Source organism: Bos taurus, chromosome 7, assembly GCF_002263795.3.
Source record: "Bos taurus isolate L1 Dominette 01449 registration number 42190680 breed Hereford chromosome 7, ARS-UCD2.0, whole genome shotgun sequence".
In the NCBI taxonomy this organism is placed as follows: Eukaryota; Metazoa; Chordata; class Mammalia; order Artiodactyla; family Bovidae; genus Bos; species Bos taurus.
Genome location: NC_037334.1, coordinates 80,348,411 through 80,363,224, shown reverse-complemented (window position 1 = coordinate 80,363,224; position 14,814 = coordinate 80,348,411). Strand labels below are relative to the sequence as shown.

The 14,814-nt window shown below is 48.1% G+C and overlaps 1 protein-coding gene and 1 non-coding gene across 2 annotated transcripts in view; both read right to left on the bottom strand.

Moving 5' to 3' along the window:
- The window catches only part of WWC1 (WW and C2 domain containing 1), a 167,645-nt gene that overhangs the window by 140,598 nt on the left and 12,233 nt on the right, over positions 1–14,814 (bottom strand).
- MIR2462 (microRNA mir-2462) lies at positions 6,589–6,657 on the bottom strand. The gene has a single exon (NR_031212.1). It is a non-coding gene; the product is annotated as a microRNA mir-2462 (primary transcript).

Sequence of the window (14,814 nt, the reverse complement as noted above, 5' to 3'; positions counted from 1 at the left end):
AGGCCCTGTACTAGGTGTTGTGGATCAAGCAATTCACTGGTTAGATGTGGTTCCTGGCGTTTTGGAGCTTATGGTCTCAAGCAGAAGAGGGCAAAGCATGGCCCATGGGCCAGACTCACTCATGCTTATTTCTGTGAAGAGAGTTTTCATTGGGGCACAGCCATGCCTATTTGTATACACATTATCTATGGCCACTTCCATGCTATAGAATCGAACAGTTAAGACAGAGAGGGTATGCATGGTCTTCTGGTCCTTTACGGAAGAAAGTTCCTGATCCCTGTTTAGGGCAGCGATTCTCACTCAAACCTTTTGGTCTCAGGATCCCTTCACACTCTTAAAACTTGAGGACCCCAAAGAGTTGTTGTTTATGTGGGTTTTTAAAAAATATTTATTTATTTATGCATTTATTGATTTGGCTGTGCTGGATTTTAGCTGCAGGAGGCAGGATCTTTGATCTTCATTGCAGCGTGTGGGATCTTTAGTTGCATATTGCAAACTCTTAGTTGTGGCATTGGGATCTAGTCCCCTGACCAGAGATTGAACCCAGGCCCCTGGCTTAAGAGCACAGAGTCTTTGCCACTGAGACCACCAGGGAAGTCCCTATATGGGTTTTATTGATCAGTATGTATTATACTAAAATTGAAAACAGAGAAAACTTGAAAATATTTATTAATTCCTTTGAAAATAAAAATAATAAACCTATTGCATGTTAACACAAATCAGATTCTTATATTCTCCAAGCTCCCCTCTGCCACATTATGAGAAGAGTGTCATTATTTCACATTTTTGCAAATCTTTTTAATATATGATTTAACAGAAGACAAGGGCTTCCCTGATGGCTCAGATGGTAAAGAATTGGCCTGCAATGAGGAAGACCTGACTTTGATCCCTAGGTTGGGAAGATCCCCTGGAGAATAAAATGGCAACCCACTTCAGTATTCTTGCCTGGAGAATCCCATGGACAGAGGAGCCTGGCGGGCTTCAGTCCATGGGGTACCAAAGAGTTGGACACAATTGAGCAACTAAACAAATAATGACAGAAGACAGTTGGGCCCTAAGAGCTGCTTTTGCATCAGTCTGTTGCAAAACTGCACGTCATGTAGCCTCCAGGAAACATCACAGTCAACTCGTGACAGGTGGAAAGTTAAAAAGGCAGATGACTTCTTTGGATTATTATGAAGTTTTGACTTTGCAGACCTTCTGAGAGAATCTTGGGGACCTTCAGGGAACAGACTTTGAGAATGGCTGGTCTAGAAAAGTCCGAGGCCAACATTAAATCGGAAAAAAAAAAAAAAAGGTGAGATCTTAACTAATAATAATTGAACCTTTGATTTCAAGGGAAAGAATACTGCTCTGTGAGGCAATGTGAACACTGGCCCCATTTGGGGAATAAGAGGACGATCCCTTAAGGAACTCATGTTAGAAGCTGGGCCCTGAGAAGGAGTTAACCAGGTAAACTAGCAGGGGAGGCGGAAGCCCCCCATCCTTCTGTGTGTTTCCTAAGGAAGCTGGGTTAGGCTTCAGAGAAGGCTCAGAGATGAGGACTATTTTCCTATGACTCCTTCCCTTGGGCTGAGTGACCAAGTCAGAGATCTGTCCTGGGAAACAGAACCCAGGGGCTTCTGACACTCCTGGAATTTACCCCAGGGACAGGCGAAGCCCTAATCTCTCTGGGAGGAGGCTGATGTCCTGTGGGTGGGACACCGCAGGGAGGCCCAAAACCCAGGAAGGACTAAGTATGTGTACCTGCAGACAGATCTCCAGGTGGTCTGGGCGCAGCGTCCCACGAAGACACATGCAGCAACACAAACCCTTAGCCAGCCGCCTTACTTCAAGGCAGCGAGGAGCCATTCCTCGTCCACGTGGTTATCAACTCTAATAGCTCTTGGCCGAAGGAACCAGAGCAGCTACCTTTGCACTGGATTCCCAGGAACAGTCCCATTTCCTGGCCTCCAGATCTGCACACACTCACTTTTAAGAAACCAGATGCTGCCGAGTTCCAGGATGGATTTCCCCCTGACATGCCCAACCTCAAATTCCAGCTGCCATCTCGCCTCAGACTCCCAAGGCTCCCAAACTTGGAAAAGACTAGGCAGAGAAGAAAACCTGCCCTGGAGGAGGGACGAGCGACAAATGCTGCTCTTCACTCGGAGCAACAAAGCCCAGCACTCAGCAGACACCTTCAGCCAGTCTCACGCTTCCCATGAGACTGATCTGTATTAGATCACAGAATCCTCCCATCACCCCTGTGAGACAGCTTGCTGATTACCCCATTTTACAGATGAGAAACTGAAGCAGAGAGACATCCTGCAAGCGACCTGCAGTTACGATCAGAAAGAAGCGGAGCCAGCATTAAAGCAGGCAGCATGGCTTCTCAGATTTAGCACTTGAACTGTACCTTTTACTGCTTTTAGCCTTGAAATACTGGGCTCTCCTGGTGGTTCAGACAGTAAAGAATCTGCCTGCCATGTGGGAGACCCCAGCTCAATTCCTAGGTTGGGAAGATCCCCTGGAGAGGGGAATGGCAACCCACTCCAGTGTTCTTGCCTGGAGAATCCCATAGACAGAGGAGCCAGGTGGGCTACAGGTAAAGAATCTGCCTGAGTGACTAAGCAGGCACAGCCTTGAAATGACAGGAGAAGTTAGCTTTTTTAAAGAAATATCTGTGTAGATGGTCAGCATCACTAATCATCAGGGAAATGTAGATCACAACCACAAGATTCCATGTCACACCCATTAGGATGGCTACTATCAAAAACAAAACAAAAACGGACACTAACAATTGTGTTGGTGAGGGTGTGGAGACACTGGAACCCTGTACACTGCTGGCGGGAATGGAAAACGGTGCAGCCGCTGTGGAAACCAGTGTGGCAGTCCCTCAAAAAATGAACACTAGAACTATTATATGATCCGACAATTCCACTTCTGGGTGTGCACACACAGGATGTGAAGGCAAGCATGTAAAGCAGGTATTTGTCCACCCATATTTATAGCAGCACTTTTCATGCTAATCAAAAGGTGTAAGTGTGTCCATGAATAAATGAACGGATAAACAAAACATGGTGTAAACATACAACAGAATAGCATTCAGCCTTCAAAAGGAAGGACATTCTGACACATGCTGCAGCATGCAGTGGGAAAGAATCTGCCTGCCAAGGCAGGAAAGGCAAGAGACTCAGGTTCGATCCCTGGGACGGGAAGATCCCCTGGAGAAGGAAATGGCAACCCACTCCAGTATTCTTGCTTGGAAAATTCCATGGACAGAGGAGCCTGGCGGGCTACAGTCCATGGGATCGCAAAGAGTTGGACACAACTGAGCACAATGCTCGCGCGTGCGCGCGCGCACACACACACACACACACACACACACAGGAAAGGAGGACCCAGAGGACATTATGCTAAGTGAAATAAGCTGGTCACAAAAGGACAAACCCTGTATGAGTTCACTCATATGAGGTACCTAGAGCAGTGAAGGCAGGAAGCAGAATGGTGGTTGCCAGGGACTGGGGAAGAGAAGAGAAGGGGGGAGTTAGTGTTTAATGGGGATAGAGTTTCAGTTTTACAAGAAGGAAAAGAGTTCTGGAGACCGATGGTAGTGATGGCTACACAGCGATGAAATGTACGTATGGCCCCTGAACTCGTACACTTAAAAATGGTTAAAATGAGACATTTTGTCATGTATGCTTTGCTGCTGCTAAGTCACGTCAGTCGTGTCTGACTCTGTGCGACCCCATAGACGAAAGCCCACCAGGCTCCTCTGTCCACGGGATGTTCCAGGCAAGAACACTGGAGTGGGTTGCCATTTCCTTCTCCAATGGATGAAAGTGAAAAGTGAAAGTGAAGTCGCTCAGTCGTGTCCGACTCTTCGAGACCCCATGGACTGCAGCCCACCAGGCTCCCCCGTCCACGGGATTTTCCAGGCAAGAGTATTGGAGTGGGGTGCCGTTGCCTTCTCCGTATGTATGCTTTACTCAGATGAAAAAGAAAACTTTTGGAAAAAAGGAATAAGAAAAAAAATTTTTAAGTGAACTAAAACACATCTCTACATAACAAACCTCAGAATGTTTATTATAATTATGATAAGAATTATCCTGAATAATAGTCTAGTTTTTGAAAAAAAAATTGGGGCTGACGACACTTTGAATTTCTGGACCTGAGAGAACAGATTACAAGCCATGGCCCTTCCTTGGTTCACATGCCAAGCTAAAGAGATGATTAGCAGGCTTAAACTACTGATTGTTAATCAGAAAGTCTAAAAAAAAAAAAAAATCATTCTTTGTCAAAGAGAACAGGAGCAAGGGGCCAATAAACTCAGGGGTTATACAATAAAAGCTGTATTATACCAGGTAACCAGGCCCTTCCATCTCCTCAGCGCTGTATTCTTGCCTGTGAACATGTTCTCTCCCAAAGCCTGGATTTTCATGATGTCATCAGGCTATTGCATTGCACTGATAACACATCACTCAGCATGGCGTGGCCCCTCACAAAGGCGGGCGGCACCCCTGATTGCAAATGGGGACGCTTGGGAGACAGACCTTCTTCTTGGATGATGAACAGTCGGGTCTAAGTTGTTTCCATACACTTCGCTCTCATGCCCACACAATCCTGCTTTTCTTTCTCTTTCTCTCGAGTGAGAGAGGCTACCAGGACGCTAGGAGAACTGGATTCTTTCTGAAAAGTTCTCTGTGCCCACCTTTCCAAACAGCTGTAGAACCCAGGAGGGCAGGGAGCAAAGAGGGAGATAGGAGAGGAGGTGCTGGGAGGCGGAGGTTACCTGGGAAGTGACAGGGAGCACGTGGCCTGTGGGTCATCATGACCTGGCTGCTGGCTCCTCCAGCCACAGATGCAGGTCTCTCATCCTCACTGCCCTGGGACCAGTTAGGGTCTATGGGATCTGACTGCCTGTGGACTCTAGGAAGGAGGCAAGGAGTCTAGCCACTGCTCCCTGGAGAGTGTGAGAGCTTAACTAATCCTCTAACCAGGACGTGTACACAAGATGCTCTGAGAAATGGTGGAGAAATGGTCAGTGATGTTACATCCCCAAGCACCAGGGACCTCTATGCGACAACCACGCAGCAAGACAAGCACCTGGGGCTGCGCAGTCACAACGCCTGCATTAAAATCCAACTCTCTCGCCAACTTGCTGTGTGACCTTGATAAATTTCCTAGCCTCTCTGGGCCTTAGCTGCCTCCTCTGGACAGGAGACACAAGTCAATCAGTAAAATTCCTTAGTAAATGGCAGCTGTCACAACCTCCAGCTGGGGTGGCAGGTGGAGCAATTGCTGTAGCATCAAACAAGATTTTTGAACTTGTATCATTTTTTGAATGTGAACAAACAGTAACATCATCCTGTCTTCTTCCTGGAAGCTATCCAAGTGTAATCTGAGGAGATGAGAAGAGATAGAGAGGGGATTCAGAAATAAATCCTTCTGGACTTCCTTGGTGTTCCAGTGGCTAAGACTCTGTGCTCCCAATGCAGGGGGGCTGGGTTCAATCCATGCTCAGGGAACTAGATCCCACATACTGCAACTGAGTCCGCATACCTTGACAAAAGATTCCTCATGCCACAAGGGAGACAGAAGATCCTGCATGCCGCAATTAAGACCCAGTGCAGCCAAATACATAAATAACATTTTTTTTAAAGTATGAAAGAAATTCAGTAACGACCTAAAAATCCTATCATACAGATGCCCTCATGGAATTTCAGTGTCGACTTAAAAAAATATTTACCACCTAAAACTTGAGAGTTATGTTTTAGTCAGTGGGAATTTTTAGGACTTCAAGCCCGGAGGACAACATCTCAAGTAACCCTGAGAGAACTCTGCATGAGATGAGGAGAGAAGCCAGGTTATAGAGAAGCTCTATGAACAGGCAGTCTGAACGTTTTAAGATTACTGTTAACTAAAGAAAACCAGATAACCCAGATTAAGGAATTTAGTGCTTTTCTACACAAGGGAAGATGCAAGAATCTGGGCTGAGGGGCACATGAAACCATTCCTTTGATGTGCATCTCAGCTATCTGGGGCCAGTATCTTGTATTTTTCACATCCTGAGCTTCCTTGGGGCTCACCAAAGGGAATGGCTATAGTCTGATAGCTGCCAGATGGCAGATATTCTTTTCCTTTCTGTGTCCCCTTAGGGCTCAACTGGAGAAGGCGATGGCACCCCACTCCAGTACTCTTGCCTGGCAAATCCCATGGATGCAGGAGCCTGGTGGGCTGCAGTCCAATGGGTCGCGAAGAGTCGGACACGACTGAGCGACTTCCCTTTCACTTTTCACGTTCATGCGTTGGAGAAGGAAATGGCAACCCACTCCAGTGTTCTTGCCTGGAGAAGCCCAGGGACGGGGGAGCCTGGTGGGCTGCCATCTATGGGGTCGCACAGAGTCAGACACGACTGAAGTGACTTAGCAGCAGCGGTAGCAGGGCTCAATGGCTCACACTGGAGGGAGGCAATCGCTGACGACTGGACATCCTTATTGACTGATACGGCAGAAAATAAATACTCCATGTCTCATTGGCAACTGTCTGAAGGATTCCGAGAGCCCACACTTAACACTGGGTGCTCCCCCTCAGCTGCTCTGCCCAGTCACCTACAATTCAGCCAATCCTTTCTCTTCAAAGAAACAAAGAAAGTTCTGACTGGACCGAGGTGACATGTTAACCAGTCAGTCTGCCTCCAGGGCTGAGGTCCTCTGTGGTCACAGCCGTCTGGGCTGACCCTAGAGTCTCACCAGGCCAGGTCTTTTTCCAAAGCCACCCTGTTCCCTCCCTACCCCACATATACACAGAAAGGCAGAGATCAGAGGAGGTGCCCTGGACTGGTAAAGCAGGTTTTCGTGGTGCTCAAGTTGTTAAGAATAAGGAAATGCATTTTGTTTTTCAGAGCGAGGAGATGGGCCACATTCTTCAGCTCACAGGCGCCCGGCTCTCCCTTCACTGACTCCATGAAGGCAGCCGGCCACGGGCTTCTCCTATCTTTGTGTGATTTCTGCTGGGTCGACATTTCCCAGTTTGGCAAATGGCAATTTGGAGCCTCACACTGAAAATGGTGGTAGTGATCTCTGAGAAAGGCTGGGGGAAACTGACTCTTGGGCGTTTCATGGTCTGATAGCTCTATTCTTTGACCCGCCCTGCCTGACGAGGCGAGGGGGTGTTGAACATTCTAGAGGCCTGGGCTTTGGGGTCAGGCTTAGGGCTGGCAAACCATCCTTGAGTCGTTTTTCTTCTGCATCATGCCCCTCCCTTTTTTTATCTGCTGGAGTTTTTCTAAAATGTAGCTAGGCTTCCACGGGGGACACCTCAGGCCCACACGGGTGGGCTGTGCCCCAGGCCAGCCAGAACCCTGGACTCTCCTTGGGTCCAATACTTGTTCTCCGGCTTCAAAACTTAACCGAGGACTTCAGATCGACTGAGAGGAGAATCGGAATATGGGAGCTTACTATTGGGAAGCGTTGACTTCACCCTCTGCTCTGTGGCTTCATCAGTCCCTCTCAGCTGCCTTCACGTATATTCAGGCATTTATTAGTCCTAATTATGTACACAGCTTTGTGCTGAGCCTGGGGAGATTTGACGGGATGCTTTAAGATTCAGTGGAGAACACAGATATGAAAAAAACGACACCGATGTGGCAAGAGCCGTGTTAGAAGCGGGGCACAATGGCCCCCCTACATGATCTGGGACAAAGATAGCAAGGCGGGCTCCCAGGAAGAGGTGACCTTGCATCTGGGTGTAGCAGAACAGGAAGGGAGCACCACCAGCAGGCAGAGACAGGACCTGGTTTATGCAAAGGAAAGAAAGTGCCTCACGGGCGGTGGGAGGAGAGGTTTTCAAGTTTTCAAGATTAAGGTGGATTAGAATTGGCTGGGGATCCTAGTAAGAATGCAAATTTTGGGAAACCTCACTGAGATTCGAATTCAGTTGTTTTCAGGTGGGGGCCCAGGAATCTGGGTTTTATAAGCTTCACAGGGGAGTAAGGCAGGGAGATCTGTGGACCACACTCTGAGAAACTCTGCTTTGAAGGAATGCCGCATCCATGGCTTTGATGGGATATTGGTTCATTTTTCTGGAATGTCCCCAAAGGGACTTTGGACAGCTCACTAATGACTTGTTCTTTAGTCATCTTACACAGACACACAGACAACATCCAACAAACTGGAAACGAATGCAGGGAGGGCGTCAGGGGCCTCGCTCCCCCGGAGGCACTGGCACTGTGCTCCCAGGATGCTGGTGGGTGGTTCTCTCAGGAATGCGTCGGGGCAAGGTCCACGCTTAGGCAGGAACACTGTTCACAGGTGAAGCTGGGTCAGGGAGCAGCGATGGGAAAGCCCTCTGGGATCCTGCCACACCTCCCCGCCACTCTCCTGCCAGGAAGGTGAGGCCTTGTACAGACTTCTCTGCAGCCTTAGGCTGGCTCCCTGCCCCTCCCACCCCCGGGGGCCCCTCAAGGAGACTGCCTTCTCCAGCCCCAGCGCCACCCTGCTCAGGCTGCCCCTGGCTGGGACCAGGGCTGCACCAGGCGGGTCAAGGGGTGGAGGGAATGTGTGTGGAGCGACTGATGGACCCTGGCTCAGTTGGCCCCCAGTTTTGGCCATCGGCACTGTTTCTGCTAGTCCCCACGTGGCAGTATCTTGCCCTGTTCAAAGACAGTTCCAGGGACAGAGTTGCACGGAACCTGCTGTTTATTTTGCTGGCTCATGCCCCTGCCTGGGAAGCTTCTCTGGGACCCAGACCTCCTTGCCTTGCTCTTGCCACTGTTGTCTAAGGACTGGAATCCTGCCTCTGGTTTCTGCCAGGTGCCTGCCAGGCCACCTCCTCATTCCTTGTTACAGCCAAGGGACACTGCCCCTGCCACCAAAGTTCCCATCTTCTGACTGTCTCTTGCCCCCTGGGGGCCACAGTGGTGGACTGCCCTGTAGCCTGCATCGGATCTGACCTCTGACCCTGCTGGTGGGCATGCTGCAGGCTCAAGACCTTTTCTCAAGGCCTTTTCTCAGCAGGTGTGATCCTCTTTCCACTGAGACCTCCCCCACCCCCATTTCCGGATCCAGCTTCAATCCCTTATCCCAAGTGGAATTCCAGGAACAGGTTGAGAAGCTCCCGGTCCTTGGTAGTGTTTATACCTAGATGTGAGAACCCACTGCTTACTGATACTACCTGCTATCTGTGTCTGGAGGCAGAGTCAGCTACAGAACAAAAGAATAAAACAGGGCTATGCAAACATCAGTCGTGTTGACTGGCCAGTGCTACTCAAACATTAACCTGCGAAAGGACCACTGGGGATCTTGTCAAAATGCAGTCTCAGGGTTCTGAGGTGGAGCCTGAGAGTCTGTGTTTCTAACCAGCTCCCAGGAGATGCTGGTGTGCTGGTCCACAGTCCCCACTTCCAGGAGCACAAGTCAGGGTCACGCTAATGAATGGGAACTTGTCATAAGGGAGATGAGGCCAAAAGTGGGGCTCAGAATCGAGCATGTGCTCAGAGAGTAACCACTGGGTCCCCAAACTGCCACAGCATTCCAAAACATGGACTCTGGGGGTTCTGAGAAAGCACAGCCTCCGGGTGCCAGCTACCCACAGCCTCACCTGAGTGGCCAGCTCCCGTGGGGGTACATGACCCCTGAGCCCTGATGCAGTTCCCTGTAACCAGATGAGTCCAGTTCAAGGCCGGCTCTGTCATCTTTCCAAATGAGTGTCTCGCAAGAATCTCAACTGGGGACACAGAGTTAGCTGCGGTTGCTGAGGTGGAGAATTACGAGACTGGCTGGCGCTGCGAAGGTCAGATGGGTCACCTGCAAGCAAATGCTGTGATGATGTCATGACTGTTAGCATTCTTAAGTAATTATTCCGGGCCTTGCCCTGGGCTGTGTGTCCTAAATAAGAGAATCTGTCCTGTAATTCTCACAATAACCCTCACAATGAATGGCAATCTAGTAGCGTGAGCTCTGGGGCCAGAGAGCCTGAGTTTGAATCTTAGCTTCTCGACTTTCTAGCTGTGTGACCTCGGGCAAATTACTTATCCTCTCTGTGCCAGTAATAGTACCTCCCTCAGAAAGTTAGTGTGATAGTTAATTGAGCTAATAAATGTAAAGCACTTGGAGCGGGGCTTGGCACTCAATAAAATCTGGGCTATTATTTTACTCCTCTTAGCCTTATTTGTATAGAGGAAACTGAGGCTCACAGAGATTAAGTAGCTTGCCTGGGGGTCACACAGCAAGTTCGAAGCAGAACTAATTCATAACATGGTTTATGAATGTATGAACAAACTTTAGATTTGTATAGTCTGTATAAAGGTTTCAGGAGGTAGCAGAAACCATAACTCTGGGGGTGGGTAGGGGGTTGGGGTTGCGACAGGAGGGAATAGAGGGGCATGTATGGAGACACTGTTTTTCACGGACTCCAGCTATAGCTCCCGCCAGTCCGGTGGTGGGGGTTGCTATGACCTTCCTTAAATTCCAGCAAAACCTCTAATCTCACAGTAGCCTCTTTCTTGGAGCCATGTCATGTGGGCCTCTACTGCTTTGGACCAGAACAGGCCTGACTTAAAGTAGATTCCTTTCAGCAGAGCAGCGGGGGGAGATGGCACATGATGAAGGCTTCATGAAGCAAGTGGTGTCCCAAGTGGCCAGTGAGGGAGGTGGCCCTTCAAAGGACAAGGTGGGCATGGTTTCAATGGCCACCAGTGGGTGTGGCCTATGAGGAGATGGGGTTTCAATAGACACAGGTGGGGGTGGCTTTGATGGACCCCAGTGGGCAAAGCCATTGGTTGAGTCGGAGACTGAATTCAACTTTAGATCCGTGGTAGTTTGAAGTGCTTGTCTGGGCAGAGAAGTGATATCCAGCAGGAAACTGAGCACCTGAGGTTTCACTGCACAGGAGGTGGTTGAAGGCTTGGGGGACACAGGCCACCACTAGGGAGAAGCTAAGGGATGGGAAAGACCACCAATAAAGGCAGAAGTTGGCGACACTGCTAGATGCTACAGGGAGGTCAAGGAAGATGCCATGCGTGTCACCTGGTGACACTTCTGGAACTTTGGTCAGACCGAAGACTTACTCTTGGAAAGAGAACACCTGAGCACTAGAAACATCCATAGATGCCTGAAGAAAGGAGGAGATGTTTTGGATGTGAGGTCCCAGAAGTAGGCCAGGTTATGGGGAGAGGCTGAAGGGATCTAGTCCTGGTTGAGTCTCTGGAATGACTTGGGACAAGTCTATTGATCATCGCTTCTTAAACTTAGAATGGTATCAAAGGTCCATCAACAGAGGAATAAAGAAAATGTGATATACATGTCCAATGGATTACCACTCAGCCATAAAAAAGAATGAAATCTTGCTATATGCAGCAACGTGGATAGACTGTGAGGGCCTTATGCGAAGTGAAATAAGTCAGACAGAGAAAGAATGATGATGTCACTCACATGTGAAATCCAAAAAAATACAACAAACTAGTGAATAAAACCAAAAGAAGCAGACTCGCAGATATTGAGAATAAACTAGTAGTTACCAGTGGGGGAGAGGGAAGAGGAGAGGGACAATGTAGGAGGCGAGGGTTATTAGGGGACCATATGAAATCACATGTGTGAAACTTCTGAAAACTGTAAAGTGCTATAGAATTGAAAGAATCTTTCATTCAAAAAAAAAAAAAGAAAGAAAAACACCTCTTGTTGCCACTACAGTGAGTGCCATGCTCTTTGGACTAGAATTAAGAAAACTCAGTTGAAGAGGTTGCGTGGTTATCATAGACGAATAGTGATCCATCTTTCTTTCTTTCTTTCTTTTTTTTTTTTTTACTTAAAGCTAAAAGCAAACAGTTTTTCTGACTACACAACTTTTAAATTCTATAACTTGACGTGTGGTGTCATTTACAAGGGCTATTATTTTTGAACACAGCGTCCTCTTTATTTTCCCGATCTGTAAGGATTTGGTTCATGTTCTCATTATGTGTCTATAAGCTTCATGAGGAATGACGTCTGTCTTTGGTCACTGCTGTACCTACTTCTTAGCACCATTCTCACCAGGAATGAAACACACCAAGGTAATACATTCTTTGCTCTCAATTCTAGCCAACATGCAAGAGAAGTGGAAGGTAATTGAAGCATGGCTGGAGCCACTTCAGACCTGAGATGACCCAACTGACTTCTAGGGAACCCCAAACATCCTGATGGATGTGCCACTGGGCAAGCGAGAATGCTGCAGTCCAAGCCCATGGGCCCTTCAGGCACCAAAGTGTCCGACGGGAATTTGATTCCTGATAAGTCTTTCACGCTGAAGTAACAAGAGATGGGGCTCCCTTGGGCACAACGGTCTGTGAGGAAGGTGAAGCAAAGATGCTGATCACCACCAGGGACAGGGGAATGTGAGCTGAATCTTGATGCAAACATGTCAAGTGATGGTAACACCTGGTGCAAGAACTGCAGAGGTCCCACTTGGACAATAAGCATTTGGGGGGACTTCTCTGATGGTCCAGTGGCTAAGACTCCATGCTCCCAATTCAGAGGGCCCAAGTTTGATCCCTAGTCAGGGAACTAGATCCCACATGCCACAACTAAGACGTGGCATAGCCAAATATATAAATAAATATTTTTAAAAAGAAATGAGAGTTTAGGGGTTGATATAAAAATGTTCTCAGGCTGATGACCATTTCAATGGGCTGCATCTACCCATACTCAGAAGGCTCTTCAAACCTGGACAGATTTTGCCAGCAACCACCCACAAAATACCTTACGGCATTCTGGCTACAAATGTTCGGCCAGTAGTTTCCAGACTTCAAGGGGCAGCAGAGTCCCCTGGGATGCTCCTTGAAAGACAGCTCGCAGGGCTCCCAACCACCCTCCCCCCAACCAGAGTGTCTGATCAGTAAGTCCAAGATGGGACAAGAGAGTCTGCAGGTCTAACAAGTTCCCAGGTGAAGCTGATGTCCTGCTTGGGGACCACATTTTGAGAACCACTCAGGCCTGGGCAGAGTACATCATGAGAAACGCTGGGCTGGAGGAAGCACAAGCTGGAATCAAGGTTGCCGAGAGAAATATCAATAACCTCAGATATGCAGATGACACCACCCTTATGGCAGAAAGTGAAGAAGAACTAAAGAGTCTCTTGATGAAAGTGAAAGAGTAGAGTGAAAAAGTTGGCTTAAAGCTCAACATTCAGAAAACTAAGATCATGGCATCCGGTCCCATCACTTCATGGGAAATAGATGGGGAAACAGTGGCTGACTTTATTTTTCTGGGCTCCAAAATCACTGCAGATGGTGATTGCAGCCATGGAATTAAAAGATGCTTACTCCTTAGAAGGAAAGTTATGACCAACCTAGACAGCATATTAAAAAGCAGAGACATTACTTTGTCAACAAAGGTCCATCTAGTCAAGGCTATGGTTTTTCAGTGGTCATGTATGGATGGATGTGAGAGCTGGACTATAAAGAAAGCTGAGTGCCAAAGAATTGATGCTATTGAACTGTGGTGTTGGAGAAGACTCTTGAGAGTCCCTTGGACTGCAAGGAGATCCAACCAGTCCATCCTAAAGGAGATCAGTCCTGGGTGTTCATTGAAAGGACTTATGTTGAAGCTGAAACCCAATACTTTGGCCACCTGATGCAAAGAGCTGACTCATCTGAAAAGACATTGATGCTGGGAAAGATTGAAGGCAGGAGGAGAAGGGGACAACAGAGGATGAGATGGTTGGATGGCATCACCGACTTGATGGACATGGGTTTGGGTGGACTCTGGGAGTTGGTGATGGACAGGGAGGCCTAGTGTGCTGCGGTTCATGGGGTCGCAAAGAGTTGGACACAACTGAGTGACTGATCTGAACTGACTGACAGGCCTGGTGACCAATAAGAAAGCTGAAGAAACACCCAGGGTCCTCCACTAGCAGCTGGCAAATATTTGTTTCATATCAGTAGTAGGAATAAACCATTCAGGCTGGTTTGAAATGTTTTGAGCTATTAAGATACCCCTCCCAGTCTTTGTTGACCAGGAAGATGTGTATATGCTTAAGTATGATCCGTTTTTTTCCAGAGAAATGAGAAATGGCTTATGTCCAAAAAAATTATGGTGCTCAAAATACATGAACTGAGCAGAAACTACCAAAGTATAGATAAAGCTAGCAAGGAGACCTTAATCACTGCACTTAGAACTATACGGACAGTGACCTTAAATTTGATTCTGACCAAGCCTACGAGGTAGGCTCTAATGTATTCCCATCTTGTCAATGAAGAAACTGAGCCTCAGGAGGCTTTAAGGGGCTTAACCAAGATTGGCCAACTAGCCAGTGAGAAGGGGGACATGCACAGTCCAAGTCATGGTCAAGGGGAAGAGCCATGGACAAGGCCTCCCTCGAGGATTCTGTTGGGGGGTGGACTTTGCCTCTTCCCCGCCCCTGGACTTCCTAGACTTGGGATAGGAGAGCTGCTTGGCACAGGTACCCTGGCTCAGCAGGGAGGAACAGGGAAGACTGTTCCCTCTGCTCCTCTCTGTGACCATGGATACGTGACTCCACACATTCTCGGATAAAGAAAATGTCCTCCCTGGATCTGCTCAGCCCTCTTGCTTCCCTGTACTGTATTTCACAATGCAGGAGAAAACCCTACTGGACTGTGCCACCACTGAGGTTTCGGGTCAGCAAAAGAACCAGAACAAAACTGCTCGTAGCATCATAGGGATGCAGGTAAACAGGGCTTGCTCCTGAAGTCACTTCCTTTAGCCCACTTAGCATAAAAAGGAGGGCCAAGCTACCTCATCTGCCTTCTTCGGTTCCCTGTTTGTGAAACACGGATTGAGATGGTGCTCCCCTACTCTCCCCACTTCCAGGTTACTG